The sequence below is a fragment of the Podarcis filfolensis genome (genome assembly GCF_964270895.1).
Source record: "Podarcis filfolensis genome assembly, chromosome: 15".
In the NCBI taxonomy this organism is placed as follows: domain Eukaryota; kingdom Metazoa; phylum Chordata; class Lepidosauria; order Squamata; family Lacertidae; genus Podarcis; species Podarcis filfolensis.
In genome coordinates, this window is record NC_139618.1 from 7538541 (window position 1) to 7563548 (window position 25008).

Sequence of the window (25008 nt, forward strand, 5' to 3'; positions counted from 1 at the left end):
CTCTTGATCCACACTTTCTAGGCATGGCTCTTATCAGTTTTCTCCTTGCCACGCTCCTTCCCCAGGGAGATCCCACTCTTTTGTGCTAAATCGGAGCAAACATAAATCTGGAGAAACCCTGAATTGCTGTTTGCTCCAATTGAGTGCTAAAAAGTGGGCTTTCCGTGGAGGGAAGCAGCAGGGCAAGAGGAAGTGAGGATAAGCCCCCCGTTGACATTTTAATGTGAACCTACCTAATTCACACTTACTGGGCCAAAACATGTACCGAAACCCACCTGTCTTTCAAAATCCATAGTTCTCTGAATTTTGTCATGTAGTTCACTAAGCAAAACTTGATTGCAGCTGCATTTTAAAAAATTGTGTACATTAGGAGAAAGTGTGCAAAAAGGGTATGCATTAGAGAAAATAGCATACAAAAAAAAATTAGGGGGAATTGCTTGAAAAAATGTCTGTTGGGAGAAATGCTGATAATATTTAATGAGGACTTTTTCCCTTTCTTTTTCTTTTAAATGCAAACTGATGCAGAAATATAGCAAACTGAATTCAAGAATGGAAAAATAAGAAGCTGAAAGAGCTACCCTGAGCCCCCCCCCCCAGACCTGGCCCACAGAGCTTGCAAAGGTTGGTCCCTTTTCTTGGACATATGCTTCCTTCTGTTTCTATTGCTTGGCAAGAAATGTCTTCTCTTTGAAAACAGCTCTGCTATTTTTAACATAGTTATTCATCCCCATCAGCATTTTGGATGGAAGGAGACTGAACAATAGCAGCCGCCACAAATATAAGACAGGGTGTGGAGGGTGAAATCCAGGAGTGGGAGGTAGGCAGGCAGGTTGATCATGGAGAAGAGCTTTTCCCATTTCCTGTAATTTGTCTTGACAGGTCAATTCTATTGTTGCTGAGCGGGGAAAAATGTGATTATGAGAGACGCGTTTGCTGCTGTTGTGATTCCCACCCCCCGACCCCCTGATTAGGCTTCTGTTTAATGTGGCAAATAAATAAATAAATAAATGAAGTGTAGAACATAGCTATTCTTAAGAGCCAGCTCCTTGGGAATCCTGCCCTAACCAGGAAAATGCTATAAAAAAATCCTTCCAGTAGCACCTTAGAGACCAGCTAAGTTTGTTATTGGTATGAGCTTTTGTGAGCATACACACGTCTTCAGATACACTGAAACAGAAGTCACCAGACCCTTATATATAGTGAGAGGGTGGGGAGGGGTATTACTCAGAAGGGTGGTAGGAATGGGTGATTGCTGTCAATATCCTGGATCAGCCAGGCTGCAGAGCAAGGTGATCAGATCCCTTCTCATGTTACATCTGGACACATCCACATCATATATCTAGCGCCCATGGATTATGCCGAAGAATCCTCCGAGTGTAGTTTAAGGGCACTGGGAATTATAGCAATCTCTGCAGGGTAAACTGCGGTTCCCAGGGGTCTTTGGGGGAATCAAAATATGTTAAATGTGCTTTCAGCTTATGGGTGTGATGTGACCTGTAATAATTACTTTGCTTCAGTAGTGGTCATAGTCACAATCTAGGGAGTTACAGAGTGGGAAGATGATGGATTCTAAGCCATGATTCTAAGTTACTGTCCACTAGGGCTATGTTCCACCTGTATGGTCAGAGGCATTATGTCTCTGAATTCCAGTTGCCAGGATTCACAGGAGGAGAGGTTGCTGCTGCACTCATGTCCAGCTTGTAGGCTTCCCATAGGCATCTGGTCATCCACTGTGAGAACAGGATCCTGGGCGGGAAGAATCACTGGCCTGATCCAGCAGGCTCGTCTTACGTTCTTATGACTGTGATAGGGAACTCTGTATAGTTCCAGGTTGTCATGGGCCAGGAGTTGGCTTCACCTGCTGAGCAGCAGCCTGAAGGGGCAGAAGGTGAAGTGACTCCAGCTGCAGCTGATCAGCCTTCTTGCTCCTGATGAGAACCAGCTGGCTCCAGCTTTCTTAAGCAGGGTTTCCAGCCTCAGTCAGTTGCTGGAAACAACATTTGTTGTTCCTGACCAGACCTTGCTGCTTCTTGTGACCTTGGAGCCTCGGCTTTCTTGACCCTCGGATCATCTGACTATGTGATCATTCCTGACCTTAGGACTGGACTGAACCTTGTATATGGACTCTGCCTACAGGCAAGTACCTCCCCCTGAGACTTAGCCGGTTGGCTGGCTTCTCCCTCCACTGAGCTCCCCAGTTGTTGGGATCTTCCAGACGATGTGTTAGTTGCACATTCATTCTGATATGCTTGTGCAGAGGTTAAAAGACAAGGAAGATTCATCCTGATTCCATTCTGATTTGCTTGCATGGTGGTTGTATGCAGCTTCCAGTTGACCAGCTGTTTATGTCAAGGGAAAATGGCTAGGCCTAGACTTTGGTCAAGAAAACTGCTTACATGACAGGGGATGGGAGGGGTGATGAAGAAAATGGGGAGGCTCCGAGAACATACAGTCTGTTCTGTAACCACAAGGATATTATTTAAGTTGATTAACGTGTTTTGAGCTTGTGTTGAAAACACATTGTACAATGAGATAAAGAAGTATGCTAGTATGGGGTTGTTGTTTTTCTACATGAGGTTGGTATTCTCTGCTTAGGGTAGAAAAGCTTGTAACAGTTGTTGAGTTGTTTCTCCCTGCCCACTTGTGATAAGAGCACCAGGTCATGTTCTAACCAAAGCATAACACATGGTTCATTTCCACAACATTTATCACAGTTTTTAGTGCATTTCCCTGTCATCTTCCTAACTGCAACAAGTCTTTTTCTCCCCCAAAGTGGATTTGTTTCAATGGAGCCCTTTAATATACTTTAATTGCCCAAACCTACATTTGCAGTATGCAGTTGAATCCCTCCCTCACAATACCAAGGGTGCTTCCTTCCTGACCCTATTTTTGGATGGGATTCAGTCACATATTGACAAATTCAGCTTGTCAAGTTGAAAGTTGATTGGGAGGTCTTGCACAACCAATCTGTTCCCCACCACCCAAAAGATCTGACATTTTGCAATAAGCAGAGTGATAGCAAAATGCACTGGAAAGTGTGAGATACTGCTAGCTTGGTGCAGCGTCGTATACCTTCCCTGCAGACTTTGTGCAAATTAATCAGGATAAATGCTCAATAAGTAGCTTGTCTTAAAGCAACTCGCATAGACACTGCCTACCATAAATGTTTTACTTTGTGCTAAAACACTGACCCCCCCATTTAAGCACAGTTCTGCAAATATTTTAGAAAATCTGGGTACAATATCTTGAGAGATTGAAAATGTACAGTGGTAGCTCGGGTTACATACGCTTCAGGTTACATATGCTTCAGGTTACAGACTCCGCTAACCCAGAAATAGTGCTTCAGGTTAAGAACTTTGCTTCAGGATGAGAACAGAAATCGTGCTCTGGCGGCGCGGCGGCAGCAGGAGGCCCCATTAGCTAAAGTGGTGCTTCAGGTTAAGAACAGTTTCAGGTTAAGATCAGACCTCCGGAACGAATTAAGTACTTAACCCGAGGTACCACTGTATAGTGAACAAACAACTTTCCAAAACATATAGCAGATTAATTCTGATTTGATTGCACAAAGCTTACTATCTGGTTAACTATCTCTGGTCTTTATTGAGCGTTCATTCTGATTTGTTTATGGGGCAATTATACAACTATGAGCATTCAGCCTGATTTGCTTTCCACTTCCTCCTGTTATTCATGCGCCCAGCTCATATTTTTCAATGGATTTTCAACGCTTTCCCCCATCACTTTCCCAAATGCAAATAGTCTGTTTTGTAAATAAAGTGGATTGGGTTTGCTAGGATAACTCAGCACTTTAACCCACTTCAAATGAGCAAACATAAATTACCAGTGCAGGCTTGAATCCCTCTTGCAAATATTGAAAACAAGGCAGCACCTCCCCTGCTTAAAATGTGAGTGAGTGAAGCGTAGCAATTCCATACCCAAATGCCTAGCGTGGAAGTACAAGTGTTGAAGTAGGAAGTTGGAAATGCAACAGTTTGGCAGTGATCTCAGTTGGGCTCTCCATGAAAACTCTGGGAACAAGTGATCTCTGAGCTGCCGGAAATGTCCAATGTGGAAGGAGTACAGACAAAGAAGAAGAAGAAACCACCTTCCTTAGTAGCAAAGGAAAGCTGGAAACTAGCTAGCACAGAACATTCTCTCTCTCTCTGGCCTTTTTGGATAAGGACTGCTGGTGTCCTGGGCTAAAGTTCAGCAAGGATGGCATGAGCTAATGTTGTGGAAACCAAGGCTCTTGCTTGACAATGGATTCTTTATCCGTTTTTCTGTTTGCATCATCATTCGGATGAGTCAACCTCTAGTCATCTAGGGTTTTCGGGAAGCTGAACATCTCACACGTTTTGTGATGGGAGATGCTGGAATAGAAGCAAGTTGATTTGGAGGTTTTGAATCCTGTAATTTAATCACTGGGGATATACAATAAAGTTGGCATATTTTGAAGAAAGTAAACAAGTAAAACAAAAAAGATTAGGAGAATTAGTTAAACGATTATACCCTGCTTTTCACATGTGCCTCAAACTGGCTTACAAAAAGAAAACATACTGTGTACAAAATTGAAAACATAGTTGAAAGCCTCAGAAAATAAAAACTTTTTTTTTTTTGAGCTGGAATTAGTCATGTTTTAATAAAGTTCAAAGCTACAGTACTGTTGTATTAACCAACATGTGCCAGTACATTTCCCTTAGAATGTGCTTTCACCCCAAAACCATGTTCAATTATAGCAGCATTTCATCTTAGTTTTGTCTAACACTATCTAAGAACAAAGATGTGTGTTTCCCATTCAAATACCCTTTCCCCCCTCTTGGAACTGTTGGCTTTCATGTATTCTCTCTCTTTTTTAAATTTTTTTAATTCAAAGTTATAACAAAACATATTTTCCAAAAACATATCCTTATCCCCCCCCCATTTTTCCTCCCCCCACCCCCCACAAAACCCATCCCCCCACCCCACCCCCTGACTTCCCTCAGTTCCAGTCTTTGGTTTCTCCAATAATGCTATTTTCTGCATGTTACAGAGTTGTATAGATCCTCCAACTGTTTAGCTAATTATTATCAGTAAAAAATTGTGGATGTTTATTCAAAACCTGCCAAGGAGTCCAGTTCACTTTGTTGCATCTTCAAATACTTTGTGAAAGGTTCCCATTCATCCTTAAAGTCACAGTTATCCTTGTCCCGTAGCTTATGTGTCAATTTTGCCAGTTCTGCATAATCCATCAATTTTTCTTGCCATGATTCTTTAGTTGGGATTTCTTCAGTCTTCCATCCTTGTGCTACCAGAACTCTCGCGGCCGTTGTCGCATACATGAAGATGTTTTTCAACTTTTTTGGCAGGTCTTTCCCTACAATCCCCAACAAAAATGTCTCGGGTTTTTTAACAAATGTTAAATGGAAATAAAAACATTGGAACAGTGTGCATCCTGGAACAAATCTGGTTTGACCTGACATCTTACATTTTGCAGGGACAGTGTCTGCCAGGTTTCTACTGGGAGGAAGTTCCAGACAATGGAACTTTTTGTTGACGTGAGTCATGCTTCTAGATCATGGGGGAACCATATAGTTGACTTGGTATCCCAAAGCAAATAGGTTGTGTGTAAACATGTCTCTTGAAAAAAGAACTTTGAGGAAAGGGGGAGCCGAAAGCTGAGAGCTCGTAGTACAAATCTGAAACAAAAAAGTACTTCTGGCTTCAGAGCAATTATTAATACAGCTGGGGGAGATAATGGGTGCTTTAATGAAAACCAAAATTTGCATGTAATATCCTTGTGATTTTCTTGGAGACACGAAGGGTCACCCACTGTTTTAAAGCAATTTTTCATCCTAAAAATCCTTTTGCATAAAAGTAGGTGCTACGAGAAACAGAAATGCGTTGGATTCTGTCTAGGGCTGTATCAGTGCAGCTCATAAACCTACCTGCTTGGAAGCAGAATCAGGACTTCCTTCCAGAGGGGTTGCTAGTAGGGGCTGTGATAGAAAACATCTGGAGTTAGGTGCAGCTTTGGGGAATGACCTGGAAAATGTCTCAGATACCTTTTCAGAAGGAGCTCTGGAGAGCAGTAGTACCAGAGGGGCAAGCTGGAGTCTCTATCAAGCCAGAGACAGATGGAGAACCTCTGGAGAAGGGAACATGGGTGCACAGTGATCCCGAATTCCTTAAGGGAGTGAGTACATATAGGGAAGCAGACCTTGTTCAGTGAACCCCTTTACCTCAATGTTTGCTTACATAGAAATGTGGGGAGGTCCTGGAAGGGAATTGCAAGTGGACTTTCCCCATATTCAAGCCTGTCCCAGAAAAAGGCTGAGTCGGAGCTGCCAGGAAAAGGACAGCCTTGCTTGAAGTAAAGACTGCACTTATTGTTTGCAGGAGAGTGACATCACTGAGTGAGATCATTGGCATGGACTGGGTTATTCACAGTATGCCGTGACACCTAATGTAATGCCTAATAAAAGCTGTTGAGTTGAGCATTCCTTATGATTGTTCATTTGTATAAAAGAAAAGGAAAGCAGGGCCCTTTGATGTGCCCCTGCCCATGGATGCCCAACACAAAGGAGGATGTGGAAGTGAGATGGGATCTCCATGCTAGTAACCTTCAAAGCTTCCTCTTAACATGATGTCAAACCAACAACTTTTCCTTAGTGGGATGGATCAGGGAAGGGTGCATGGCTCAGTAGTGGAGAGCATTGCTTTTCATGCAAAACATTATGGCTTCGATCCTTGGCATCTCCAGATAGAACTTGAGGAATACTCCCACCTGAAACCCCAGAGAGCCTATGACAGGTCATTGTGTAGACCGGGGATTCCAAGCTGTTATTGGGTCAGAGGCACCACCAAAATACCAATGTCCAAGAAGGAAAAACCCAACACTTGGAACGCCACTTTTCCCAACAGGCAAAACCACAAATGAAACACGCATTAAAAAAGAAGGAGACAGCATCCCCTCAAAGAACAGGCAGACCCTCCACACAAGCAACCAACCTCCCCTCATTTTATACTTAAATAATTTTTCAGAAATTGGGAAGGGTAGGAGACCTTGGCAGGTGCCAAGCATGTATCTGAGGGTACTGTGGAGCCTGTGGTTGCCACATTGGGAACCCTTGATATTCAGCTAGATGAAACAATGCTTTAACTAGGGAGGGGCTGTGATTCAGTGGTAGAGTACATGCAGAGGATCCTAGGTGCGGGTACACTTAACTTGGGCACCTGGAGAACAACTGTCAGTGTGGATAATATGGAGCAAAATGGACTAGGGCAGCTTTTTGTGTTCCTTGGGTATTTACCATTCTCATTCTTTGTGGGAGTTCATGGAGAACCCAAGCTGGTTTTCTGCTTTGTCCTCACATTTCACACCATATGCTATCTAAAAGCTGCAGCGCTACTGCCTTCTGCCATGTCTGTTCTCATATCCTGATATCCCCTGGCCTTTCCACCTTCCTCAGCTACCTAAAGGTCTCCTTCACCTCAAACAACTTTGCCCTGCACCACCTCATTGCCATTAGGAATGGGTGTATCTGTCAATGTCCGTTTTCTGTGTTTCTAACTTTTCCAACCTTGCATCCAGTTCTTTGCATTCCTGCAGCATTCTTTTTAAAATCCTCATGAACATTTCTCAGCATCTTAGTGTGAATTTCTCCTAATAAACACATCTGTATGCAGTTTTGCCTAATATATGCATGTGTGCAAAGCAACTTCCCATTACATTGGATATCTCTGTGTTATTTTCACTAATACATGCAAACTGATCCACACTTTACCCTAGTATGTGCATTTTTGTACACATTACTTTACTGGATGACTGTGCTGCAAAATTGAAAGATGTGTGAATTTCAAAGGATGGCTGTGTTGGAGTTTGCATATTGTTTCGGAAAGTGTGAATGTGGTAGCTTCTCCTTTCAATGTAAACTGAATTGAATCTCTCCCCTATCCCGAAGTGCCTCTTACAGCACCTTTAGGGTATCACTTTTCTCTTTCTTCAAATCCCTCCTCATCGTGACCCAGCTTTTCTGTGAAGCCTTTGCATAGCCAAAGATCCCATGGAGACACCCTCATTTTCAGCGAACAGGGAAAATCTATACAACTGGCTATCAACAGACCCTCTATGGCAGGGGTGGCCAACATGGCACTCTCCAGATATTGTTGGAGTCCCAACTATCATCAGCCCCAGCCAGTATGGTGAATGGCCAGAGGTGGTAAAAGTTTAACTTGTGGAAGTGGTATTATATGCTACGAAACACTGAAGTTTCTATGTGGTATATGATAAAATCACAAAAATGTACAGTGGGTAAAATCAATTAAAATAAGCTGGAAAATTGGAAAGCTTGCTTAAAATGCCTGCTGAAATAGAAATGTCAAGTGCCTGATGTACAACAGGTAGAGGGCCTTTCTGATCTCCTCCAGGATGGAGCTCCTGGTGGATGTAAGCTGTGCATCCGAACCATGGGGGAATCGCTAACAGTGATTCCCTGAAAATCTCAGTGATTGGGCAGAGCTATAAGGAATTGGGGGGCCCTTAAGGTATCCTGCACTCAAGTTGTTAAGGGCCTTATAAATCAACACAAAAACTTTGAATTTGGCCTGACAACATATGGGCAGGCAATGCAAGCTTCTGAGCACTGGAGTATATGTGTTGGTGGTAGTCTGAATCCACCAATAGTTCAGCTGCAACATGTTGTACTAGCCAAAGCTTCTGTACCAGGCCCAAGGGTAGTTCCTCACAGAGCTCATTGCAATACAAGCAATCCTCATTTTGTGTGGGGGGTTACGTGTGTGTTGGTGGAGCCCACATAAAGCATTCGATCCCACCCCCATTCCACCCTTCTAGGGATGTTTTGGGGTCACTTCTGGGTTCGGCGCTGTGCATGTGTGCGCATTTGTGTGTAAATTGGCTGTTGCCTGTGCAGCGAACTCCCTGTTTGTGTGGGGGCTGCATTCTGGGTCACTGCATATGTAAGCCTGTTCCTTCCCTGTTCCGCCCCTTCCAGGATCGAAAGCTGTGTGCATGTGTCCTTGTTTGTGTGCAAAATGGTCATTCCCTGTGATTTAGTTTTGAGATTACCGGTGCATGAATCATTGTGACCAGGCTATCTTTGCTCAAGCATAGCTGTAATTGTCATACCAGATGTAACAGGTAAAAGGCACTCCAAACCACTGAGGCTACCTGAGTCTCGGGTGGCAGGGGTAAATCATGGTGCATACCCCAAACTATGGAACTTTTCTCTCAGAGAGAGCACAACCACTTCCAGAGTTGGCAACTGGTCAATCTCATGTTGTAGTCCAGCAACCTCTAGGGGTCACCACACTGGCCACCTTTGACATTTGAGCACTTGGACATGATCACTTGCCTCAGCCTCAATAGAGCACACATTTGTTATGTGTGTCTGCTGTACGATTTCAACTCCTTTGACTATATTTCAGAGTTTGCACCAGCAGAGGGTGCTGCGCTCACAATTTTAGCAACTCGGAGAATTCAGAGGAACAGCAAATAAGGTTACTTGTTCGGGGAATGTTGATATGAAAATGGAAATAACAAGACAACTTTATTCTTCCGCAGGTTTTTTTGTCCAAAAAAATATTATTGTTATTAATATTTTCTTGCTCCCCAGCCAGCTGCTGTGGATCGTGATGATATTAGGAATGACAGCTAAGATTTCTTTTTCCACCCGCTATGAGAGAGGCTTATTTCAATTTTCTGTAATCCGGAGAAGGGGAAGGTGTCCTTCTGTTGTTGACCTCTGCTTGAAGACTCAAGGAGAAAAAGCATAAGCACCGGCCAACTCTTGGGAGGCTGGGTGTCATGGCAAGCCTCGAGAGAAAATGCTGTGTCTCTGGAGGCTTTGAGCCCCAGAGCAATCGGATCCACCTTGTTCATAAATTCAGTTGCTGGGGCAGAATGAGAGCAGAATGAGGCCAAGCCCAGACAGAAAATGAAAAGTAAATGCATGGGCATAACCAGGATATTTTTTTGGGGGGGGGACAGGCCTTTCGTTAGGGGGGCAGAATCTGAGTTTGTTATGTATTTTTATTGATTTTTTGGGGGGGAGCTGCCCTTCCCCGCCCCCCCCCAGCTACGCCCATGAGTAAAAGTATAAAGAAGAAAATTGTGAGCTGCACTGTGTCCTTACGAAGAGTGAGTAATCTATGACTGTCCGGATGTTGCTGGACTGGAAATTGCATTATTCTTGACCCCCAGGGGTGTCTGATGCCTATTGGGATTGGCAGGGCAGAAGGTAGGGAGCACAACCCGTGGGGAAAGCCAGAGCCAATGACAAGAAGATGGTAAGGTGGAGGCAGACTGAGGTTGGTGGGGCAGTGCCCTAGTGCTGACCACTGGGTTTTCTAGCTGGGGCTGATGGGAGTTTGAGTTCAGTGACATGGGAAGGATCATAGGTCCCCCCCCCCTAACCTGGTATGTACCACTATGGAACTGCCCATTCCATTCCATTTCTATTAGCTAGAAAAGTCTGTATGTCACTCTAGTGCTACCCACAATTCTGGTTCCAGGTTTTGCCAAGGTAGCTTGGCGGGGGTGTCCCTACTTTGAGTGGGCCCCACCACCTTTTCCTTACCCTGTCACCTCTGCCTATTTCCTTGTTCTCTCCTTGGGGGCTCACATCTGCCCAGTGTTCCTAAAGGAGCACTGAAGGCAAATTAAGGGTGTTGTTCCATTGTGCCCGGCAATTCACCCCTCCCTTGCCAAGGGCAGATTGTCCAGAGAAGGAATATATATATGATGCAATTGATCCAGACGGGCAGAACTTAGCTACTTTTTACAACATTCTAAGACAGTGTTCAAGGGCAAAGCCTGGATCACGAGCTCCTAGGAAAGAGATTATATTATAGTCATCTCTCGAACGGTCATTTGATGCAAAATGTGAAATAATCTTTCTGTGTCATCAGTGAGTATCATCCCTGAGCGCAGTGAAAGAGGATGCATGTGGGATGAAGGCAGAGTTTTACAGAGAGATGTGCTGGGTGCCTCTTGCTAGGCTGAAATGTACTGAGAGACAGATTACCTGACCGTAAACAGAGGGGGGGAGAGAGAACGAACTTCACATTTCCACACTAGCTTGACTCTGCTTGTGAGAGCATCTCCAGGAGGCAAATGCCTTTGTAATAGACGATGTTTGCAGGTACCTGGCAAAGGAATGGTGCTGAGTTTGTGTCAGGGCTGCGTACTTCGGAAGAGAGGTTGACATATATAATGTTATGCAGGTTTCATTCTCTGGTGGCTTGTAAAAAACCCCGAAAGATGCGCCATCTTTCTCTTCTGTGCATGCGTGTCTGTCCCTCCCACATGACCTTGGCTATTTTCTTAGCAACACTATTAATGTGAATTAGGGAAGACGGCATGTGCAACATTTTACGGCGATGATTTATTACCTGCCCTTCACCCTGGGTTCCCAGGGTGGGTGACAACAATTTAAAATAACAAAGCTAAAAACAAATTACGGAATAGGTCCTAAATGTATACCTCTCATGTCTCAAAGGCCTAGGTAAAGAGGTTTGTCTTCCCACCATATGATGAAAACTGTATAGTGAAGGTGCCAGATCCACCTCTTTCAGGAATTCTTTCGCTGTGATTCCTTTATTGCAGGGGGTTGGGCTAGATGACTGTTGGGGTCCCTTCCAACTCTACAGTTCTTTGATTCTATGATTAAGGTGACTGACTAATAAAAAAAATGCAACTTAAGCGAAAGTCAAAAGTGAGGGGTGCCTGCTGAATCTCTGCTGGAAGAGCATTCCACAGCATGGGACCAGCGACACTAAAAGTCTGGTTCTAGTTGAGCCTCTGTAACATGGGAGACAACTAATAGCACCCGGATACTTCAGGGTAGGAATGGAGTCCAGTGGCACTTAGCGGGCGGCAGAGGATGGCTATCAAGTGCCACTCTTTGATCTGCTAGACTCCCTTTCCCCCTCCACATGCTGAGAATAGAACTTGATATTTTCTGCGTACAGATCTCTACTGTTAAGCTATGATGCACACACCTTCAAGATACAGGTTATGAACATATCAACCTTCCTGGGATCATTAATTTGTCATGCAAAGCGCATGCTCTACCACTGAACTTTTGTCCCTGTGCCTCGGACATTGCAGTGCTGCTTCCAGTCGGAGAATGCCATACTGGGATTGATAGACCAATGTCCCATCCTGGCTCCATGCATCCATCAGCGGGCAGCAAAAATCCATTTATCCTCAAAGCAAGGGTCTGCTGGGCTTTGGGCAATGTGCCCAGAGACCAGGATGAGTCCTCCACTTCAAAGTTTTTGCCTTCGCCTTGAATGCTGTCCTATCAAAATAATCTGCGGATTACCACCGGTTGAGTTTATTGGCAGCAGAGATAGTGTAGGTGTTTTTTTCCGGTCGTACAGGGGGAAGTGGAGATAAGAGGGAGGGGGAGGAGAGCAGGAGGACAACTTGACGAACTGACTAAGATAAATTTAGTGTGCTACAGGAAATCGAAATGGGAAATAAAGATCTCCAGGAACTGAAATATTTAAAAAGATAGAGAAGTTAGGCCACAGGCGCGAGCCGTTCCAAGCCCTGATTTCCCCAACAAGCTGATCCTTAAATCAATCTATCACCCTAGCCAGACAGAATATTGTAAAGCTAATAGAATGGAAGAAAATTTGAAATGGAAGTGAGGCCATTCTATGAAGTAAAATGACAGAATCCCTGAAATTTCCATTATAATTACAAACATATTTCCATCTTTGCTGCTCCCCCACATCTGCTATTCCTTCCTCTAACTGTATACATAATTATTAAGATCACCCCACTTTATTTGGTGAGAAGGCTGCAGCGCTTACCTGAGCTTGGTTTCCTTTGGAAGCATATTGACATTCTGTAATGCTTGTGTCTATTTACAAATATACTGGCTGGTCCTAAGCCAGGAGCAGCCAATGTAGTATCCTACAGATGTTGGTAGACTACAGCTCCCATCAGCCCCAGCCAGTATTGCCAGTGGCAGGAATGATGGGAGCGGCCCTCCAACCACATCTGGAGAACACTATATGGGCAAGGGCAAAGGGAACACTCCCAACAGGCAGCCAAAGTCCATCACTCCCATGTTGGGCCACTCCAAACTCTGCTGGCTCTGTCTCCATCTCTCCTTCAAACTTCAGTTTTCTCCCTTTGTTTTTCTCACAGACACTTGCCCTGGTGGTAGAACATCCATTTCCCATGCAGAAGGTCCTCTCTGAAACCCTGGAGGGCCGCTGCTGATCAGTGTTGACAGCACTGAGCTAGATGGACCAGTCGTTTGTAAGGAAGCTTCCTGTGCTCCGGTGCTACTGCAATCAAAATACCAGCATCAAACTGTGAGTATCAGAATGCCAGATTTCCTAATTTAATCTAGATTTACCCTTTCCTCAAAAAACCCCCCAGTAAGTAAAAAAACAAAACAAAAGTATGTTGTCAGCAACTGAACTGCAATATCTGAATGACTCATTTGCAATATTAATCCCCTATCTGGAAACTCCTTAAAACTGCTATCTATAGACACACTTAAGGTAAAGGTAAAGGTACCCCTGACCATTAGGTCCAGTCGTGGACGACTCTGGGGTTGCGGCGCTCATCTCGCTCTATAGGCCGAGGGAGCCGGCGTTTGTCCGCAGACAGCTTCCGGGTCATGTGGCCAGCATGACTAAGCCACTTCTGGCGAACCAGAGCAGTGCACGGAAACGTCGTTTACCTTCCCGCTGGAGCGGTACCTATTTATCTACTTGCACTTGACGTGCTTTTGAACTGCTAGGTGGGCAGGAGCTGGGACCAAGCAACGGGAGCTCACCCCGTCGCGGGGATTCGAACCGCTGAACCTCTGATCAGTAAACCCTAGGCTCTGTGGTTTAGACCACAGTGCCACCCGCGTCCCTATAGACACACTTACTTGCGTGTAAATCCTATTAGATGGGTTACTTTGGGCTCCCAGTCACTTTCTCCTCCCTCCCCTTTCCCTGAGGAGATCACTTCGGTTTTGCTGACGCAGCGGTTTGGCTTCACCCCCGGAGGTGCACTCCATTGTCTCTCAGTACAGATGGATGCCAACAACATATTTTCCTTGCAAAAGTAGACATTCAGTATTCTGCATTGTATCCAATGTGAGTCATATTTAGGGATGCAAGCAGGCATCTTTTTCTGGTCTGCCCTATATTTGCAGCATTGTTTCCATTCCACCGCAATTTGTCTTGTGCCAAAAACTACATTATTTGTCTCACTGTCTGCTGTTGCGATATTACATCACTTCTGTAATTAATTATGTTGTCATTAATTTATGCCATCTCATTAGTAATGCAGATGGGGGATGGATGAACCTATAGCATTTGCGGACTGAAAGTAACAGCAACAGTGAATACCAATCGTATTCTCTGGGTTGATTTCTGTTCTGGACATCGGACGAATAAGCGAACATGGGCAATTTCTGCTAAGGTTTCTGTTATCACTGGAATTCTCCGACATCCCTAGTCATGCCTGGAGGAGATCCACTGAAAATAATAGACATGCCCATTTATTTCCATGAAACTAACTTGAGTAGAAATTAGTTGGTAAGAACCCCCTGTTTCCATTCCATTCCTGAAGCGTCTGTGACCTGAGGTACCACTGTACTTTAAAAAACGTACAATCTCCTACTTTATGGGGAAATGTTAAATGAAGTGGTAAAGTCAGCACAAATAAAGTGGGCTCAGGATTTAGGTCATAATATACAATTTGAAGATTGGGAAAAGATGTGGAAGGTGGATCTAAAATTTACAGATTGTATCTTACAGAAAGAGAATTATTTGAAAATGATGTATAGATGGTATATAACACCAGAGAAAGTGGTCAAAATGTATAAAAAGGGATCAAAAAGTTGTTGGAAATGTAAAGAAAAAGATGGGACATTCTATCATATGTGGTGGGAATGCAGAAAGATTAGAAATTATTGGGAAATGATATATAATAATTTGAAAAAAATGTTTTAAAAGACTTTTGTTAAGAAACCAGAGGCATTCCTCCTAGGAATTTTAGACCAAGTTGTAAAAAAAGAAATTTGGAAATTATTTATGTACGCAACAACAGCAGCAAGAATTATATTAGCACAAACTTGGAAGACAGAAGAAATACCAGTGAAAGAACAATGGCAAGGGAAACTTATGGAATATGCAGAACTGGCAAAACTAACGGAAAAATTACATGAAAAGGACAATAAAGACATCAAAAGAGAATGGGAACCATTTACAACATATATGAAGAGGCAACATAAAGAAATGGACTCATTGGCAGGGTTTGAGTAAACAATCACAAGTGTATACAACAAAAAATAAGACTATAGTGGTACCTCAGGTTACAGACGCTTCAGGTTACAGACTCCGCTAACCCAGAAATAGTACCTCGGGTTAAGAACTTTGCTTCAGGATGAAAACAGAAATCGCACGGCGGTGGCGTGGCGGCAGCAGGGAGGCCCCATTAGCTAAAGTGGTTAAGAAGGGACCTCCAGAACAAATTAATTTCTTAACCCGAGGTACCACTCTATATGTATTGGGAAAATTTTGGGGAAACAATACGCAGGGTGAACAATATGGAAATAAAACAAAATGGGGGTATGAGGGAAGTCCAGGGGAGGAGGGTGGAAATATAAAAAATTGTTAAAGATATATTGTTGGAAGAAGTATACATGGAAAAATCATATATATATATATATTACACAGAATCTGGGGCGGGAATCTTTGCCCCCAGCAAGTTTAGAGTCCATGTAAGTTATTGGAAATTGGATGCTATTAAGCACCGCCTTGTGTGTTTTTTCCTGCTTGCTTCCATCACGTTGGAGGCAATCACGACTCCAGCCTGTCGGAAGATTGCCTTGTCCATTCCAATGATCTTTAACTGCCCGTTTTCACGGCAAAAATCACAAACGCTTTTCTCATTGTCCGGTTGCCTTGCCGGTCGCTTCCCATTTCTTTGCTTTCCAATCCCAGGACTCTGGGCCAGTCACATCCCATCAGGCCTTTTCTACATCTTGCCCCTTTCTTTTTTCCTTTGGGTTGCCAGCAGTTCTCCTGATGGCTTCAGCTTCTAGGAACATTGCCGCCATGATAAGCTAGGAGGTTATCGTGTGTGTGTGCTGATATTCTTGGGCTTGTTGCTGAATGAGATTTCTGTTTGCCAAGTCTAAATGGGGCGAGCATCAGGGAAAAGGGGGCGCCGTCCCCCAACCTCCATCTGCTCTCAGCTAACCCCCACCCACCTTCCTGCCTTCTTATTTACAACCAGTCCAAAGGGTAGCCACCAGCTTCCTCCTCCTTTTTCTCACTGATGCCCTTGCAGAACAAGGATGGGCACAAAAGTAGATTTAGTTGGCTCTGTCTGTCATTGGCTCCAGCTTCACCTACTGTTAGGCTTCCTGACTGCTTCCTCATCAGTCGCAATGAGTACCAGCCATCACTAGGAGCCTTTTTTGTGGGTCAATGTTCTTGAAAGACCTACATTGGCTCCCAGTACATTTCCGAGCACAGTTCAAAGTGTTGGTGCTGACCTTTAAAGCCCTAAACGGCCTCGGTCCAGTATACCTGAAGGAGCGTCTCCACCCCCATCGTTCTGCCCGGACGCTGAGGTCCAGCGCCGAGGGCCTTCTGGCGGTTCCCTCATTGCGAGAAGCAAAGCTACAGGGAACCAGGCAGAGCGCCTTCTCGGTAGTGGCGCCCGCCCTGTGGAACGCCCTTCCAGCAGATGTCAAAGCGATAAACAACTACCTGACATTCAGAAGACATCTTAAGGCAGCCCTGTTCAGGGAAGTTTTTAACGTGTGATATTTTACTGTATTTTTGGTTTCTATGGAAGCCGCCCAGAGTGGCTGGGGAGGCCCAGCCAGATGGGCGGGGTATAAATAATAAATTATTATTATTATTATTATTATTATTATTATTATTATTATTCCCAATATCAGGCTGCAAAGAATGTAGACAGGTAAGCAGCTGTCTGAGTAGAGGCAATGTAATGATAAGTAGGAACCAAAGGGTGCTATGAGTGGATCCACAGAGGGACGCAGTTCTGGGGAACACCAGTGGAGAATGGAAACCTACAAATGATGGTTTTTTAAAGGTGCTGAGAATAGTTAGGAGACCTCTCATAGATATTCCCACAACAAACTACAGTTCCCAGGATTCTTTGGGGAAAGACATGGCTGTTTGTGGTATAAAAGTGCTTTAAATGTATGATGGTGATGTGACCAAAGTTTGCAATTACATAGAAACCGCAGTTTCTATTTGCACATCTGGATTGAAATTAAACCACTTTTCTACAATGTAAAGTGATATTATTGCTGCTATTCGTAGTAGTAAATTTGCATGCTCCTTTTCTAAACGAATGGGTTGTTTCCAGATAATAATAATAATAATAATAATAATAATAATAATAATAATAATAATTTATTATTTATACCCCGTCCATCTGACTGGGTCTCCCCAGCCACTCTGGGCGGCTTCCAACCAAATATCAAAAACAATACTGCAGCAGACATTAAAAACTTCCCTAAACAGGGCTGCCTTCAGGTGTCTTTTAAATGTAAAATAGTTGTTCATTGCCTTGACATCTGCTGGGAGGGCGTTCCACAAGGCAGGCACCACTACCAAGAAGGCCCTCTGCCTGGTTCCCTGTAACCTCACTTCTCGCAGCGAGGGAACCGCCAGAAGGCCCTCGATGCTGGATCTCAGTGTCTGGGCTGGATGATGGGGGTGGAGATTCTCCTTCAGGTATACAGGACTGAGGCCTTTTAGGGCTTTAAAGGTCAGTACCAACACTTTGAATTGTGCTCGGAACGTACAGGGAGCCAATGAAGATCTTTCAGGACTGGTGTTATATAGTCTCAGCGGCCACTCCCAGTCACCAGTCTAGCTGCCACATTCTGGATTAATTGCAGTTTCCGAGTCACCTTCAAAGGTAGCCCCATGTATACTGCATTGCAGTAGTCTAAGCGGGAGATAACTAGAGCATGCACCACTCTGGCAAGACAGTCTGCAGGCAGGTAGGGACCTGTTTCTGTGAGCACTCAGCCTGAATTTTTTTACTGGGTGTTTACATATCTTCCCATTCAACATTCAATCACCCTTCACTTTTCAGTTTTTTTCATCATCACTTTCCTAACTGCAAAAAGCTTGTTTAATTTGTTGTTGTTGCATCCAGGTGACAGCGTTTTGATCCTCTGTAATTACACAAATCGAACTTTCCATTAGATAACTATATGCTTGAGCCCCTCCCTCAAAATAGTGGCAGTCTGGAGGCAACCCCTAACCTGAGGCTTCTGATGCCTTGACCTTCCCGTGTGGATTAGAAAGCGAGGAATGGTATAGGCCTGTCAGCTTCTGTTAGGTCTTTGGGAAGAATTAGTTGCTTTTTCAGGTGACTGTATATGTGCCCAGTGAAACACCCCATTTACCATACCCTTCATTCTATTTGGTAAGCTTGGAATTTGACCCTTCCCACTGTAGGTTTCCCGGTCTCTTTGCAGGCCTTACAAAAGCAATCTAGTTTGTCTTTCTCCCCCGCTCCCCCCACACCTTCCCACCAAGCCCCACTGTGCATACAGCTGCTAAATAAAAAAAGCATGTAATAGAGATAGTTGGATTGTCAGGTTTCATAAAGTAGCCTAGGAATCTACAAGCCAGCCTTTCTTCGCCAGCCTCGCTCCTTCTCCCGTAACTGAGCTAACAAGATATCTCAAGGATATTCCGGTTAAGTGGTTGCAACATGAGCAATCGGCAAGAAGGATGTTGGGTCGGGCGGGGGGCGGGGCGGGTACTGTGCTGTGCTTTTCTGAAGGGAGAAGGGAAAAGGAAGAGAGAGAGTTTTGTGCCATGTGGCATCAGGTGAGGCTTTGCAGCCTCAGTGGAATAGGCGGATGAAGCACCAAGGTGGAAATCAAAGGGTCCTTGGCATCACTCAAATCTGGAACACTTGTTCAATATTTTCTTTACATTAAGTACCTATTGCGGGGAAGGGTTGGCTAGGTCCCCTTAGGGATATTTCAACCCCATTCCTGGATTGTCAGCTTTCATTTAAGGTTCCTTCGGGGACGTGGGTGGTGCTCTTGCCTAAACCACTGAGCCTATTGGGCTTGCCGATCGGAAGGTTGGCGGTTCGAATCCCCAAGACGGGGTGAGCTCCCATTGCTCTGTCCCAGCTTCTGCCAACCTAGCAGTTTGAAAGCATGCCAGTGCAAGTAAATAAGCACTGCTGCGGCAGGAAGGTAAACAGCATTTCCGTGCACTCTGGCACTCATCACGGTGTCCCATTGCACCAGAAGTCATACTGGTCACATGACCCAGAACACTGTCCGTGGACAAACACTAACTCCCTCTGCCTGAAGCGAAATGAGTGCCGCACCCCACAGTTGCCTTTGACTGGACTTAACTGTCCAGGGGTCTTTACCTTGCCTTGTACCTTCACACATCTAGTTTGTTGAACACTCATCCTGATTTGCTTACACAAAGCTTAAATAGTGGTTAGATTGGGAACAGGAACATTCCACACTGCAACATTTTGTTGCCGCCATGTGTCCCCCTATATAAGATAGGCCTGCTAAGACGGAGCACAGCAGCTGCTCGTCTTAATGCTACCTAGTAACTTTTTATTGCTGCTGCTGTTTTAAAAAGGCTATTAAACACCTTGAGCATTTTGTAAAAAAAGGAAAGACGGGGCATAACATATTTTGAATAAAGAATCCAACAACAATAACTTCATGGTAGAGGGAAAATTGTGGGAACTACCGGGTCCAATGTATGTAATATTTGTAGCCATGTTGCCAAATAACACTCTGGTAGCCCTCCTGTTTTTCCTTCCTTAAAGCACAATGGATAAATTTACCTCAGATGTTTCGCCTCTGAAAGAATAAAGTCATGGGCACCCATTATTGGCTTTCTTTTACCTCAGTTGATGCATCAACTGAGATGAATATCCCTTTTTGCTCCATTGGAGGGGGATAGAACAAAAAAAAAAAAGAGGAAAAAATGATGGGAAACATCGATATTCTCCATCTCCTAAAACCCAGCAACTTGCCTTTTGACACTCCATCTTCACAAAGCCTCTGCTCTCTGAAGATTAATTGATGTTGTGGTCCACTCAGCCTGTTTCCAAATCCCTTTTGAGCCACCTTTTAAAAACCACCTGCCTTTAAGAATAAATAAATAAATAAATAAAAGTCACCAAGTCTCTCCCCCCCCCCACTTTTAAAAAAGGAACCTGGATTCTCAAATGATTGTCCGGCTTGACAAATTGGATTCTGAAAGCTGATTCTTGAAAGAAAAGGCCGCAGGTTTGACAAGACAAGAAACAGCTCATCCTCTGAGGCGGGAGGATAAATAAATAAATAATGGAAAGAAAAGAAATCCCATTCTTCCACTCTCGTGCGACTCAATGGGCAACCCCCCCCACCCTTGTTGCTGATAAGATTATCTCCTCTATGATAGGCGGCAGAGCCGTACAATGGAGACCTAAAGCAAGCTGTACTTTTGATAGCCCCCTGATTAATAGAACTGTCCAATGAGGACCTTGGCATCTGGGAAGAATGATTAATGACATTTTATGTGACCTTGGACCCTTCCCTCTTCCCCAGGAAACATGGGGAAGAGAAGGGCGATAGTCGCTGGTGAATTCTCTCAGGCTGACAACTTGAGATTTGCGCCCGACACCCTTTTGTGTATCGGAAATGGCACTCTGGCAGGCGGCAGTCCCTTTCTCACAAAAATCAATAGCTACTTTGCCAGTCCCTTTACCGAGACATGGACTTGACTGCGCCTGTTCCAAAAAGGTGGCCTTTTTTTCAATAAGGAGATGGGCTCCACGGCCACCGCCCTGTTTTTGACACGCATCTACTCCAGGCTCCCAAATTCACTTGCCATTATCTGGAATGGGACTGCCCTGCAAGTGACCATGATGTTAAGGACAAGTCAGAGCCGGTCTGAAAATGCCCTAAACTGCATTTAGTCCAAACAAAACCTATTACTGTGTGGAGTCAAGCTCCAAAAACCGCAGTTTTGTAGTAAAAGCTAGTTGTGGAAACTGCAGGGTGGTTTGGTGCCCATGCTGCCACGGAATTCCCTAAATAGTTGAGCTCTTCGATTTGATTTAATATTTCTATGCTGTTTTTCCAGTAACAAGGTTCATTTTTTTTATTTAAAACAGTTATATACCACTTTAATATTTGAAAACATCCTAGCCTAGATGATCTAGCTTGCACCAGCTGATGAACATCAGACAGATATAAATAATACTTACCGTAAGTCCCTCTACCATTTTTCCTATCTTTTCCATGTTTCCCCATCAGTTTGCACTGTTTTTTTAAGTCCTCATGAAAATTCAGCATATGAATGTGAATTTTCCCCAATATCCCCAATATTGTAAAGCAATATTTCCTAATATAATGCATTTTTGCTTGTGTTTTTCAGTAATTCACTTTATTTGTTTAACTTATTACATGTCTATCCTGCCCCTGCTCCCAAAGGAGCTCAGAGGAGCAAACAAGTGATAAGACAATAATATTTCTTAAAGTCTTCAAAGAAATTCCAGTACAGATGTAAACTGAGAAAGATCTCTTCTTAGAAGACTTGTTGAAACAGGAAGTTCTTCCTGTTGCAAGGACAACCAAGATGGCCCTTGTCTAATATTCAAGGGGAGCGTATTCTGAAGGGCAGGTGCCAGAACACTGAAGGACCAATTCCTATATTGTATGGGATGAACCTCCTGATAAGCTAGTACAGTGGTACCTCGGTTTACAGACACTTCAGGTTACAGACGCTTCAGGTTACAGACTCTGCTAACCCAGAAATAGTACCTTGGGTTAAGAACTTTGCTTCAGGATGAGAACAGAAATCGTGCGCGGTGGCATCGGGAGGCCCCTTTAACTAAAGTGGTACCTCAGGTTAAGAACAGAATGGACCTCCAGAATGAATTAAGTTCTTAACCCAAGGTACCACTGTACCTGCAGAAGGCCCTCTCTTCTGCAAAGCACAGTGATTGATTGGTTATATAAGGGGTGAGATTATACTTCTGGTATTCTGGCTCCAACCTACATAGGGCTTTATATGGGTGTAACCAGGATTTGGGAGGAGGGGAGGTAGGATTCATGTTGCGGGGGTGGGGCAGAGCCTTAGTTAAGTTTTTTTTTTTATTTCAGTGTGGGGGGAGATGCCCCCCACTCCCCCCCCTGGGTACACCTATGGGACTTTACCTTAATTTTGCCTTTTTGTATATATTACTTGGCTGGAGAACTGCATGGCAAAATTCAGAGAAGGACAAGTTCCTATGTTGCTTCAGAAAGTGCAAAGTGGGTATGTTGAACTTTAAACGTGAACTGAACCAAATCCCCTCCACCCAATCCCTACTGTGGGATGAGGCTGGTCAGCTGATTTCATTTAGCCTTAGGATGTGGCACACTTGTTTGCAGGATGTTTTCTTTCTTTCTTTCTTTCTTTCTTTCTTTCTTTCTTTCTTTCTTTCTTGTGGATACATGCCACACAACCTAGTGGCTAGCCCAACCAGGAAGGAGAAGGGCTGCAGTCAAATGTTCTCAGTCAATATAAAATAAAAATTGTCAGGCAGTACAAATACTGATGGTCTAAGTTGAAATGGGTAGGTTTCTGAATTGCTGAATCCCCACGTCTCTCTTATATTCACACACACACACACACACACACAGAGAGAGAGAGAGAGAGAGAGAGAGAGAGAGAGAGAGAGAGAGTTTTTAACCATAGTTTGATCCAGCTTAGCTGTGTAAAGCAGGAATTTAAAATATTGCTCAGTAAAGGGAGTTTTTCCATGGTGCTTGCAGCTGCTGAACTATTAGCCCATTTAATACCAAAAATACAGTCCTCTGATACTGGTTTTTGCAGCCCCTCCACCCAACCAGCAATTCTACAAAGGGCCACTGAGGTGTGTGGGGGGGGGGACGCTGACACAGGTCCTCTAATGCAGAAGATGCTTGTGAACTCCCTGCTGTGACTTTCCCCTCTCCCTTTTATCTTTTTGAATTGCAAATAGAGCTTCAGGTCTGGGGATGAGTCATTTGCTGGCTTGTTAGGCAATGCATAGAAGGCAAGGCGGAAGGAGCTACAAGCAGTTTCACTGCTCTTGCTGATCTCCAGGAGTTTACCTGGCTTTTTACTGTAGCTGGCTTTGTGCAAAACCTTCATCTCTGCAGAGATGCAGCAGTCTCCTATGCTAGGCAGAGTGACAAGTGACTTGCACTCCTACCTATGGACAATGAGATGGCAGCCTTGATAGATGCTCCTCAGTGCTGTAATGGTAAATTCTGAAGTGTAGGAAGAGCTCTGAACCCATAGCTGTGTCCCCAAGGAGTGCTTAAAAATGTGGGCATCTTACGCACATTTAACTTGTGCAATTTCAACCTTATGCGGTTGAAGGCTAGCTTGTTGAAATCCCACGAGTTAAATGTGGAGGCAGTGAGAGGAGAAAGCCTTGCTTGAGCCTTGCTCCTGACAAACATCTTCACTCCCTCCTTGTTCCAGGGGACGGCAGCAGCATTTTGTGGTTCGTCTCAGGTGCCAAAATGCTCTATTTAATGCATTTTACAATTTTGTGACACGCCCTGAGACATCATAGAATCAAAGTTGGAAAGGGACCACAAGCGTCATCTAGTTATCTAGTCCTCCTGTAATGCAGGAATCCTTTGCCCAATTTATGCCTTGAACCCTCAACCCTGAGATTAAGAGTGTCACGTACTACCAAGTGAGCTATCCTGGTGGTAATGATTTTTTTAAACACACACACATTGTGTGGGTAGGAGAGCATTTTAGTGAATTCGCTGAGCATGTTTACTAGACACCCTGAGAATCTGAGGATGAACAGAGCCTAAGGTCCCTGTAGTTGCAGATTCCCCCCCCCCCGCCTAATTTTTGTCCTTACGGATTTATGTGGTATCACGAGTCACTTGCTTGAGAACACGACATCCCTCTCACAGATTATTGCTGTCAGCAGATGAACACGGTCACTCAGAAAAATCTATTTCTAGCCCTCTAATGCCATCCCCAGATGCTACTTGTGGTCACTGGTACTGTGTGAAAACAAAACAAAACGTCGAGATTTTTGCTGTAAAGGGTTTGCTTTGAATTTGCTTCAACAAAGTGCTCAGAGATCTATTAATTAGGAGAGTTGCAGATTAAAAATAAAATAAAACCCTAGCACGATACAAGCAGATGCTTCGTGTTCCCAGTTGCGGGGACAAGGGGGGCTTGCGGGAGGTCAGCGAATACAATCTGAGGAGCTGACAGTACCTAGTTCGCTATCATAGTGAAAAGTCTGGCAATCCTAGTCCCTTTGATATTGACAAGGAGAGATGCTTATTTCTCTGAAGGTCGCCTGGCAGCTTCCAAACAGCTGTTCAGCATTGGACGACCTCAGGAATGTTCTGAAATAAGAGGTTTCACTCCTGATTTGCACATAACCGGAGGCTTCTTCAACTTGATGTCTGGTAATGAAGCCTTTGTTGGATCTGCTGTGCTATATGGAAGTACATCGAGTTGACCATATGGCTGGGGAATATTGGAAGCTACAATCGTGACGTGGTGCTAATTAACTGGTATCTTTATCTGCCCTGTCTGCGTTATTTTTAACCGTGAAAGGCCTTTAATTATTATTATTTTTTTTAAAAAAACTAAGCCCTTATTAAATTGCCAGTGCAAACAGAAAAGCAGCAACAAATCTAACCCCAATGACAACACAGCCGAAGATCACATACACGCCCGTCTGCTCTTTTCTAAGTCGTATGTAGAGCAAGCAAGCAAGCCCAGCAGCCAAGATTGCTTGGCATGGCTTATTCTTCTGATTTGCGGTATTGGTTTTTCAGTGGTAATCTGGATTGTTTCACAGGAAAAGGAACAATCACATCTTGAAGGCCTATAAGATGCAGATACATGAAGTTTCAAAGTAGTGTTTGAGTCTCAGAGTAGCATTTGGGGGCACATCTACACCATACATTTAAAGTACACAACAGCTGCAGACGTTAACCTTAGTTA

General features: G+C 44.1%; 1 protein-coding gene across 1 annotated transcript in view; it reads left to right on the top strand.

The window, feature by feature from the left end:
* MRPS23 (mitochondrial ribosomal protein S23) overlaps positions 1 to 25008 on the top strand; it is a 54727-nt gene that overhangs the window by 21662 nt on the left and 8057 nt on the right. The window contains exons 8-9 of the mRNA XM_083588067.1: positions 526 to 621; positions 13157 to 13326. The gene's annotated coding sequence lies outside the window, so the exon portion shown is untranslated. The remainder of the gene's footprint in view (positions 1 to 525; positions 622 to 13156; positions 13327 to 25008) is intronic.